This window comes from Peromyscus leucopus, chromosome 16_21 (assembly GCF_004664715.2).
Source record: "Peromyscus leucopus breed LL Stock chromosome 16_21, UCI_PerLeu_2.1, whole genome shotgun sequence".
Taxonomy (NCBI): Eukaryota; Metazoa; Chordata; class Mammalia; order Rodentia; family Cricetidae; genus Peromyscus; species Peromyscus leucopus.
In genome coordinates this window covers 15410680-15422215 of record NC_051084.1, presented here as the reverse complement: position 1 = coordinate 15422215, position 11536 = coordinate 15410680, and the positions used below count along the sequence as shown (strand labels likewise).

Below are 11536 nucleotides of genomic sequence, written 5' to 3'. Positions count from 1 at the left end.
GTGTGGTGGGCAGTACTTGTTTGCAGTCTTACACTCGGGGACAGAAACAGGAGCTCACTGGCCAGCCTGAGAGCTCCAGTTACCACCGGAGATCCTGTCTCAAAAGGTAAGTTAAGGTAGAGGGGCTAGAGAGATGGCTCCGTGGTTAAGAGCACTGGCTGCTCTTCCAGAGGATCCAGGTTCAATTCCCAGCATCCACATGACAGCTTACAACCATCCACAACTCCAGTTTCAAGGGAACGGAAACCCTCTTCTGGTCTCTATTGGCACCAGGTACACATGGGGTGCACAACATGTAATCAAAACACCCGTACACACAACCTACAAGTAAATTCAATTTTACAAAGTAAGGTGGAGGGCTGGCAAGATGGCTGGACAGATAAAGAAAAGCCTTAGTGGCCAAGCTGACACCAGAGTTCAACCCTCGGAAGCCACATGGTTGAAAGACAGCCTGTACCTGCCAGCTGTCCTCTGCCACATGCACATTGTGTCACTTTGCCCCACCCCAAGCAAATAAATATAATGGAATATTTAAAAATAAGGTGGAGAGCAGCTGAGGAAGACACCTCACGTCAACCTCTGGCTTCCACATGCACACATGCATACACACACACACACACACACACACACACACATGCCCACAATATAATTTTTAAACTATTGTTACATTAATATAAAAATACCACAAATATTGGGTGGAAAGCACAGAAGGTATCAGTCAAAACTATCAGCTGTGTTCATGTAGTGAGACTAGTCGAAGTTTCCCGATAGTGCAGTTTTCTGACTTCTTCTCATTTTGTTTAATTTAAAAAATGAATTCCCCAAAGCTGGCATCCCAGTGATCCTGTGAGAGTCAGCTCCTGACATGCAGCCTTTGTATCCTGTACAGCTATGCGGAGTGTTCAGGATGACTCTGCTCCCCGGGGACAGGGTGGTAATTAGCACCCAGAAGGTAATAAATGGCAGTTACTAATCCTGGCCCCAGCCTTCATCTCCCACACACCTTGCAGTTAAGTTGAGTATCAGGCAGTAGATGAGAAGGCTTGTGGGGACTGGAGGCCAGACTAGAAGCCAGGACTCACAGAGAACAGCAGCTTCAGAGAGCAGATTTTAAACTCTGAACACCGGGACAGGTTCTTTAACACAGATCCACATCTGTGGCAAAGCTTTTCCCTGAAGAATGAAATGGGTGCTAGAGAGACAGCTCAGCAGTTAAGAAGACTTGCTGCTCTTGCAGAGGACCTAGGTTCCCAGCATCTGCATCGGGCAGCTCACAACTCCCTTTAGCTCTGGCTCCATGGGAGCTGATGCCCTCTTCTGGACTCTTTGGGCACTGCACTTATATGGTGCACATAACTCAAACACAGACACACACAAACAACTAAATTAAAATCCTCTTTAAAAAAATAACAAAACTAACTCCTTAAAAACCAAAAAATATTGCTCATTTTTTTTAGAGCTGAGGATCCAGCTTGGTGGTAGAACACTTGCCTACCAAATATGAAGCCTTGGATTCTGCCTCTAAATATCACATCCAGACAACTGGTTACTCACGTGTCTCTAGTCTGCCTGGGAGGCTGAGGAGAGATCACCTGAGCCTGGGAGTTCAAGGTCAGCCTAGGTATCTTATTGTTGTGACAAAACACCCTGGCCAAAGCCACTTAGGGAGATAAAGGTTTATTTCACCTTACACCTTTCAGCTCAAGCTCCAATTTGGGAGTCAAGGCAGAAACTGAAGCAGGAACCATGAAGGAACACTGCTCACTGGCTTGCTCGCTATGACTTGCTCAGCCTGTTTTTTATACAACCAATGACCAACTGCCCAGTGGTGACCCCACCCACAGACTCTTGATCGTCCATGATTAACCTAGAAAATGCTCCCACAGACTTGCCTACAGATTAAGGGGATAGAGACCTTTTCTCATTGAGGCCCTCTTTCCAGATAACTCAAGTTGATAAAACAACCAAAACCAAAAAAAAATTGCCTTTATGTTGTCTGGAACAAATACAAGAAGTGCAGCAAATGCATAATCTATACACAGTATTTTTGGGAGCAAAACTAGTGCTTTTAAACACTTATCAATATAAATTTAAAAATTAAGTAAGAATATATATGATACTTGGATATAGAAACAATGATAAAGCTTGTGGCTGAGCATGATGGCACATGCCTTTGACCCCAGCACTAGGGTGGCAGAGGCTGGAGGATCCTGAGGCCACCCTGGTCTAGATGAGACTCTGTCTCAAAACAATAAAACAAAACAAAAATAAAGCAAAACAAACAAACAAACAAAAAAACCCCACAGTTTTTATAGGAGAAAGGGCAAGGGCTGTCCACACCCCAGGCCTGTCTCTCCCAAACTTGCCAGATGACCTCAGCCATTAATAAGAACACATCTAGGTTTGTTGGGTACAATCCCAACTCATCCCTTTGTCTTGGGGACATCTGTACACCTCAGTTGGGGATGCAGAGGAAGAAAAGGGAATTCAGCCATCACTTGGCCACCACCAGTGTGGGTGCCAGCAGGATTCTGTCACACCAGGGCCCCCGACCCAGGCTAATCCCCTCAGAACAGCCTGGCTCCTCCGGCCACCCATGGGGGAAGCCCACAGTGCGGTGGGAGTCATCAGATGCAACTTCGTGACCAGCGACAACTGACCTTCAACAGTGGCTGCAACCCTGGAAAGCCAAGTGAAGGGAGAGGGGTCAGGCTTTGGGAAGGGACGGGCTACTCTGTGACACGCACACCCCTCCCACGAAGCCTGCTGGCAACTGTGCTTCCCGGGGTTTCTGGAGCTGACCCGTCTGAGTTTGCGACCTGTGCCGTCTTTTTGTCCTGTTCCTGCTGTTTTCGCTGTCTCTTTCCTCTCCTTCCTGCTTCCTTCCTCCCTCCACATCCATTTCTACTATTTCTTTTTTTTTTTCCCCTGAGACAGGGTTTCTCTGTGTAGTTTTTGGTGCCTGTCCTGGATCTCACTCGGTTGACCAGGCTGGCCTCGAACTCACAGAGATCCGCCTGGCTCTGCCTCCCAAGTGCTGGGATTAAAGACGTGCGCCGCCGCCGCCGCCACCACCGCCACCGCCACCTGGCTTCATTTCTACTATTTCCTTGGGTTCACTACAAACCAGGAAGGTTTACTGTGCAGTCCAGGTCACTCGGCACCTCCATGGTCCATCCATCTCCAGAACAGCACGCTCCCTGGCTGTTCACCCGAAGCGCTCACCCGCACATTCGTCTTAGCTTGTCTTCAGGCCCTGAGTCCCACACCAGGAGGGCTCCCTGAGCAGCCTGTCTTCCAGCAGCCGTGGTGTTCTGCCAACGTCTGCATTTCTTTCTCTTTTGTTTGTTTGTTTGTTTGTTGTTGTTGTTGTTCTGGTTTTATTGAGTTTGAGACAGTATCTCACCGTTGCTCTGGCTGGCCTAGAACTGACCACGCAGACCATCTTGGCCTTGAACTCACAGAGATCTGCCTACCCCTGACTCCCATGTGCTGGGATTAAGGGAATACACCACTATGCTCAACCTCAATGCCTGCACTCGTGTTCCGTTTTGTTTTTGAGACAGGATTTCTTTGTGTAGCCCTGGCTGTCCTGGAGCCAGGCTGGCCTCGAACTCACAGAGATCCGCCTGCCTCTGCCTCCCGAGTGCTGGGATTAAAGGCGTGTGCCACCACGGCCGGGTTTGTCTACACCTCTTACAGGCCTCCGCACCCCTTTGTCCCCATGTTCAGCACTTCAGATCCCCTCTATGAAGCATTGGGTCCCGATCAACATCTCTGGCTCTGGCTCGGGAACCCAGGGCTTCACACATACCAGACAACCCCTGTACCACCAAGCAATACTGAGTTCAACGCCCAAATCACTACACCTCACTAGAGTGGAAGGGATGGATGCCATCCCCAAATGGCCATGTAATTACCAGCTCCTAGTTCCTGTTAGCCATTTCATTTCTCCTTCTTTTCTTCTTGATGACTTTTTTTTGTTAAGACAGGGGTCTCATGTGGCCCATAGCAGCCTCTAACTTGCTATGTGAACAAGGACAACCTGAATTGTGATCAATCCTCCTGCCTCCACCCCCCCCCCAAATGCATTATGGGTGTATGCCACCACACTCCCATTCTATGCAGTGCTGGGACTCAAATCCAGGGCTTCATGCACGCTAGACAAGCACCCTACCAACCGAGCCGCACCCACAGCCACCAGTTAGTAACTTCTGCAGACATAACTGCATTCTATAAAGCAAGTGTTTGGGGAAAATCTATCTGGAATAAATGCCAATAAGAAAGGAAGAGAGCGTTCCCCATTGCACCCAAGCCAGGAGAGCTCTCGAAATGCTTCGGTCCCAGGTCTAGTTGGCTAGGTCTCATTTTATACTCTAAAACCACAAGGTGGGGCAGGCAAGCAAGTGAGACTTTACAGAAGCGTATGCAGTGGTCAGCCTTTTGTTTTCAAAGGTACTTGTCGTGTCGTAATTAGTTGACAGGTGTAGGCTTTTGCAGTCCGGTTGTTAAGGACAATTGCCCATTGTTTTGTCTGTTTCTCTAGGTTCCTGTCCCAGGTGTCAAGTGAAGAATTGCTTGGAAATGAGCTTTAAGTAAATTGCTGAATAAATCACTATATAATAATTGGTCTTTGTTTTTACCTTCTTCTTCTTCTTCACAAGTAGGTAAGGAGAGAGAGGATGATGTGCTGGGGCCACTGGCCTCGGTGGCTTGTTTGTGGGCAGAAAAGGAGCTGAATGTTTGAAGTGAGGTTAAGAAGCTAGGAGCCTGGGAGCAAGGGGTGTGTGTGTGTCAGCGGGGGGCTCCTGCCCCACGTCAAGCTGTCTTCCAGCCTGAGTTAGTTCACAAGGCAAGCGCTGCTCTTCAGGTTGTCATCCCAGACAACGACATTTGCTCTCAGAGGCCTTGCTGGGCTCGGGGGAGCAGTGTATGCCTCTCATAAGATTCCACCAATGGGCCAGGCGGTGGTGGCGCACGCCTTTAATCCCAGCACTCGGGAGGCAGAGGCAGGCAGATCTCTGTGAGTTTGAGGCCAGCCTGGTCTACAGAGTGAGCTCCAGGAAAGGCGCAAAGCTACACAGAGAAACCCTGTCTCGAAAAACAAAAACAAAAAAAAAAAAAAGATTCCACCAATGACAGGTGGGAGACTTCCTAAGAGGTTAGGTTTTCTCTGAGGTAAGAAATGAGGAGTCCCACTCTCCATACCTAGGCTTCTGGGCATGGCCTGCCACTAAGCAACCTGAGTGTTGGGAGGAGCCCCTTGAGGGACACTCAAGGAAGCCGAGGTCAGCCAGCCACTGTTTGGCAGTGACCTGATCCTAACTTTAGGCCCAGATATTGAGTTTTTGTCCTCTCAGAAAGAGACTCTGGGATCACCAGGAGCCTGAGTCCAGAGCAGCCCAAAGTAGCAGACCCTTGCCCGAGCAGAGGCCAGAGATCTGTGACTCCTCCCCCTCCCTCCTGAGCTCAGGGTGTGCACAGGAGTGGCCTCCCTCGTCTGCCGGCAGAGGAAACAGCTGCAACAGTGTTCTCTGAAAAAGCAATCTGATGGTGCCGATGAGCATCCGAGGGCTTCCAGAACGTTCCACATAAAAGGAAACCTCTGGAAACTTTTGCAACAAGATGTGACAGTTGTGTAGCTTGGCCCCTTTGTAAGGCTCCTAACAGTGGGATCAGGACCTGTCCCTGGTGCTTTGCTAGCTCCTGGGAACCTGTTCCCCATGCTGGATGACCTTGCCCAGCCTTGACACAAGGGGAGGAGCTCGGTCTTGCCTCAAATTGATGTGCCATGCTTTGTTCAAGTCCATGGGAGGCCTGCCCCTTTCTGAATAGAGATGGGGGAGGGGGGACAGGAGGAGAGGAGGGAGGGGAAACTGCAGTTGGTATGTAAAATAAATGAAAAAAATATTATTTTAAAAAAAAAAAGATGTGGGTTAATGGAGAAGGAAGCCGCAACAGTTAATCTGGGTTGCCAACCTGACGCAGCTGGGAAGAGGAGCCTCAGCTGAAGAACTGCCTCCATCAGGCTGGCCTGTGGGCAAGTCTGTGGTGAACTGTCTTAATTGCTAATTGATGTCAAAGAGCCCAGCAGTCCCATCCCTAGGCAGGTAGGCCTGGGCTGTATGAGGAAGGTAGCTGAATGGGAGCCTGAGAGCAAGTAAGCAGCCTTCCTCTGTGGTTCCCGCTTCAGCTCCTGCCTTCAGTGATGGACTATGACCCGGAAGAGTAAGCCAAACAAACCCTTTCCTTCCCCCAATAGACTCAAGACAAACAGTCCCCCTACCAACTCCTGGCCCTGGGCCTCACCGGCAGCAGTACTGGACAAGGGTCATGGGTCATACACAGAGAGCTAGGTCACCACAGGAAGCAGAGTTTAATACTGTAGTGGATGTTTCAGAGACCAAGCATCAGAGGCTGGAGAGATGGCTCAGCAGTTAAAAATACTTGCTGTTCTTCCAGAAGACCCAGGTTCAATTCCCAGCACCCACATGGAGGCTCATAACCATCTGTAACTCCAGCTTCAAGGAAATCAATACCCTCCTCTGGCCTCATTGGGCACCAGGTATGCATACGGAGTACAGATATACGTGCAGGCAAAACACTCATACACATGAAATAAAATAACCAGTAAATAAGTACTTTTAAAAGCCAGTCACGAGGGCTGAGGGGGGTATAGGACTCAGCGGATAGTGCACTCAGCGAATTCACAAAAACTAGGTTCAATCCTCTGCACCATGCACACCAGGCCTGGTGATGCCTGCCTTTAATCCCAGCACTTGAAAGGTGGGAGCAGAAGGATCCAGGTTTGGGGTCATCCTTGGCTATGTAGCAGATTAGGAGACAGTCTGGGATACATGAATCCCTGACTCAAAAATAAAGCCACCTCTATCAAATCAGTGGGATGGCACCTTCATACACTGGACCCCATAAAACTTTAAGAACATTGGAAAAATATGGAAATTAGTGTTTTCAGGACTCTGGAAGTTAACCAAAGACTTGCAACCGTGGGAAACAGCTAACACTGGGTGGTGGCACACACTTTTGATCCCAGCATTTGGGAGGTCGAGGCAGGAGGATCTCTGTGAGTTTGAGGCCAGCCTGGTCTATATATCGAGTTCTAGGACAGCCAGGGCTACATAGTGAGACCTTACGTCTTAGGATTTCTATTGCTTTGAAGAGACACCATGACCACGGCAACTCTTATAAAGGAAAATCATTTAACTAGGGTGGCTTACATTTTCAGAGGTTTAGTCCATTATCATCATGGTTCAACATGGCGGCATGCAGGCAGATATGGTGATGGAGAAGTAGCTGAGAGTCCTACATCTTATCTCAAAGGTATGGCTTGAGCATATATGAGACCTCAAAGCCCACCTCCACAGTGACATGCTTCCTCCAACAAGACCACACCTACTTCAACAAAGCCACATCTCCTAATGGTGCCATTTCCTTTGGGGACCATTTTCTTTCAAATCACCTCACCTTGTCTAAAAAAAAAAGGATAAGAATAAGAAAGAAAAGACTACTAATGGAAAGAATTCTTAGTGTTGTGGTATTGTTGTGCCCAGATCGGAACCCCCAGAGAGACCACCAAGGACGAGCATACCAGACTGCAAAAGCAAGGTTTATCTGTTACAAGTCATGACAGGGAACTCATCTCAAGCCATCTCAAGTGAGGCAGAGAAGAGTTACTCTTTCTTGGGGAAGTTAGTTTTTATAGGCAAAACCCATAACATTTCTTAGAGGGGAGGGGGTTAGTATGGGTCCATCCTTGATTGGTCCAGTTTTTCCCGGGCCTGGACTTTATCTTATTCTAGCTTATCTGTTTGCCCTGTCAGGAGTTTTACAACTCCTCTCCGGGGTCTGGTCTTGTTATCTCCGGAGAGGGGCATCTCGTGGTTAATTGGTTACCATCAGACATCCTGACTCTGTTCTTTTGAGTTCCTGGGGCTGGCGCCATCATTTCTGGGGACTTGAAACTGGCCTGGGTCTATCTATATTGAGATATCTTTGTCTAAGGCCCTCTTTTTGAGACAATAGAGTGAAGGTCTTGTTGTGCCTAGATCATGTCCCCAAAGCCACCACTGGAGACTTTAGGTACAGAATGTAAAAGTAAGGTGTTTTTTAAATTTACAAGCCTCCAGGGAGGCTCTTCCAAATCTCTCACTCACAGCAGGGAGGTTGGAAGGAGCGCTCCCCTTTCTTTGTGAGGCTAGTTCTGAAAGGCACAGACCATATAATTTATTTTAACCCGCCTCCCTTTTTAGTCTTTTGGTCGAATATCCTGACTGTGTTTTCCAAAGTCCCTGTAGCAGATACAGCCACCTGGGGAAAAGGGGTCTAAGTTCTTATCTACACTTAGGAATCCTGGTTTGAGCTTCTCTTTGTAGGGGATAGAGTGGGGGGTTTTACTGAGGTATCACAGTATTTTGGCTTATTCTATTCCTATTCCCACTCCAACCTCTTCAACAGTCCAAAATCTAGCAGCTGAGATCCACTGGAAGGTCAGAACAAACCCGTTGCTGCCCAGAGGCCTCATCCTCAATGGTCAAGTGGCCGTCAACATCATCCACATTGGCAGAATCCCGCAGTCCCACAGCGGGGCCTGTGGTTATTTGGCCTGACTCAGACTTTGTGACTGGGAAGGCTTTTCCCTGGTGGCCATTGAGGATATGCAGCATCAGCTGTTTAATGTCGCAGCTGCCTGAGGCAGTGTTCCTGTTCAAGACTGAAACCTCCAAAGGAAACGCTGGGAACTGGGTGTCCCGTCCATCGGGAGTTGGGAAAGGCCCCAGCAGAGCCCTAGAATGCAGAAGCTAGAAATCACTGTAAGAAGGGCATTCAGAAACACCCCAAAATAGCCAACGCCCTGAACCAATAGACTGGAGAGGAATGAGATCAATTAGAAGATCAGTTGAGGTGGCTGTAAACAAACACAAAACATAGCAAAGTTTACAACATGCAAGGAAGGGGGTTGGGAGGAAGATCCCAACTCTAAACACCCACATAAAGAAAGAAGAGAGACAGTCTTTTGTCTTAGGGGTGAAGCATCTTTACAGCCGTTTGGTCCTCTTGTTTTCAGTTCAGTTGGTACATGAGGGAGCATTTGTATCGGACTGGCAGAGTCTGGTGTTAACAGAAAGAAAATTCCCTTTCCTGGGTACAACACTGGCAGAAGATTAAATGGGGAAATGCATGCCAGATGTGTACTCTTTTTTTTTTTTTTTTTAAATTTATTATAGATACAGTATGCCAGAACAGGGCACCAGATTTCATTATTGATGGTTGTGAGTCACTATGTGGTTGCTGGGAATTGAACTCAGGACCTCTGGAAGAACAGCCAGTGCTCTTAACCTCTGAGCCATCTCTCCAGCCCATGTGTGTACTCTTAAGCCCAGAAGACTTTCTGTTGAGTCATCACTTGTGATGAAATGATATAACATCCTGAGTGTTATATCAAAATTCAGGAACCCTCCCTGGCGTGATTCCGTCCTGCGTGTCTGTTCTGCGGAGCAGTGGGCAGTTCCCTTCGTCCGACTTCTCTCACACCGAAGTGCGCACCTCCACCTCATGGAAGACTCGATGGACATGGACATGAGCCCTCTCAGGCCTCAGAACTACCTTTTCGGTTGTGAACTAAAAGCTGACAAGGATTATCACTTTAAGGTGGATAATGATGAGAATGAGCACCAGTTATCACTAAGAACGGTTAGTTTAGGGGCAGGGGCAAAAGACGAATTGCACATCGTAGAGGCAGAAGCAATGAACTATGAAGGCAGTCCAATTAAAGTAACACTGGCAACTTTGAAAATGTCTGTACAACCAACAGTTTCTCTTGGGGGCTGAAATTACACCACCTGTGGTCTTAAGGTTGAAGTGTGGTTCGGGGCCTGTGCACATCAGTGGACAGCACCTAGTAGCTGTAGAGGAAGATGCAGAGTCAGAAGATGAAGAAGAGGAGGATGTAAAACTTTTAAGTATGTCTGGAAAACGATCTGCTCCTGGAGGTGGTAACAAGGTTCCGCAGAAAAAAGTAAAACTTGACGAGGATGATGAGGATGACGACAAAGATGATGATGATGATGAAGATGATGATGATGATGATTTTGATGATGAGGAAGCTGAAGAAAAAGTTCCAGTGAAGAAATCTGTACGAGATACCCCATCCAAAAATGCACAAAAATCAAACCAAAATGGAAAAGACTTAAAACCATCAACACCAAGATCAAAGGGTCAAGAGTCTTTCAAAAAACAGGAAAAGACTCCTAAAACACCAAAAGGACCTAGTTCTGTAGAAGACATTAAGGCAAAAATGCAAGCAAGTATAGAAAAAGGTGGTTCTCTTCCCAAAGTGGAAGCCAAGTTCATTAATTATGTGAAGAATTGCTTCCGGATGACTGACCAGGAGGCTATTCAAGATCTCTGGCAGTGGAGGAAGTCTCTTTAAGAAAATGGTTTAAGCCGGGCGATGGTGGCGCACGCCTTTAATCCCAGCACTCGGGAGGCAGAGCCAGGTGGATCTCTGTGAGTTCGAGGCCAGCCTGGACTTCCAAGTGAGTCCCAGGAAAGGCGCAAAGCTACACAGAGAAACCCTGTCTCGAAAAACAAAAAAAAAAAAAAAAAGAAAAGAAAATGGTTTAAACAGTTTGAAATAATTCCGTCTTACTTAATTTCTGTAACAGTTGATATATCTGGCTGTCCTTTTTATAATGCAAAGTGAGAACTTTCCCTACTGTGTTTGATAAATGTTGTCCAGGTTCCATTGCCAAGAATGTGTTGTCTAAAATGCCTGTTTAGTTTTCAAGGATGGAACTCCACCCTTTACTTGATTTTAAGTATGTATGGAATGTTATGATAGGACATAGTAATAGTGGTGGTCAGATGTGGAAATGGTAGGGAGACAAATATACATGTGAAATAAACTCAGTATTTTAATAAAGTAAAAAAAAAAAAAATTCGGGAAACCTTCAATCCACCTACCTCCAGCCTGCCTCAGGGGCAGTGGCAAAGATTAATCTGACCACGTCATGGTTATACAGAGATTATGAAAATAAAGCAAATTTCCCTTCAAAAAAAAAGAAAGAAAGAAAGAGAGAGAGAGAAAAAGAAAGAAAGAAAGAAAGGAAGGAAGGAAGGAAGGAAGGAAGGAAGGAAGGAAGGAAGGAAGGAAGGAAGAAGAGAGAAAAGGGAGGGGCCGGGAGAGTACAGGCTGTGTGAGCATTAGGACCTGGGTTCAACCCCTAGAGCCCACGTGAAAAGGCTGGGCATGGTGGTGTGTACCTGCATCCCCAGCCTTGGGCAAGCAGAAACAGGGGATTCCCTGGGGCCTAGCACACTTGATATGTTCCAGGCTAAGTCAGGGACCCCATCTTAAAAAGAAAAAGAATCAAGGTTGGGCTGGGTGTGGAGTCATATGCCTTTAGTCCCAGCATTCAGGAGGCAGAGGCAAACAGATCTGTGAGGTCAAGGCCAGCTTGGTCTACACAGAGCAGGGAGTCTCAACCTTCCTACTGCTGCGACCCTTTAATATAGT

At 47.3% G+C, this 11536-nt stretch overlaps 1 pseudogene; it reads left to right on the top strand.

Moving 5' to 3' along the window:
* The first annotated feature begins 9507 nt into the window (after positions 1-9507).
* LOC114685813 lies at positions 9508-10908 on the top strand (annotated as a pseudogene).
* Positions 10909-11536: the final 628 nt, after the last annotated feature.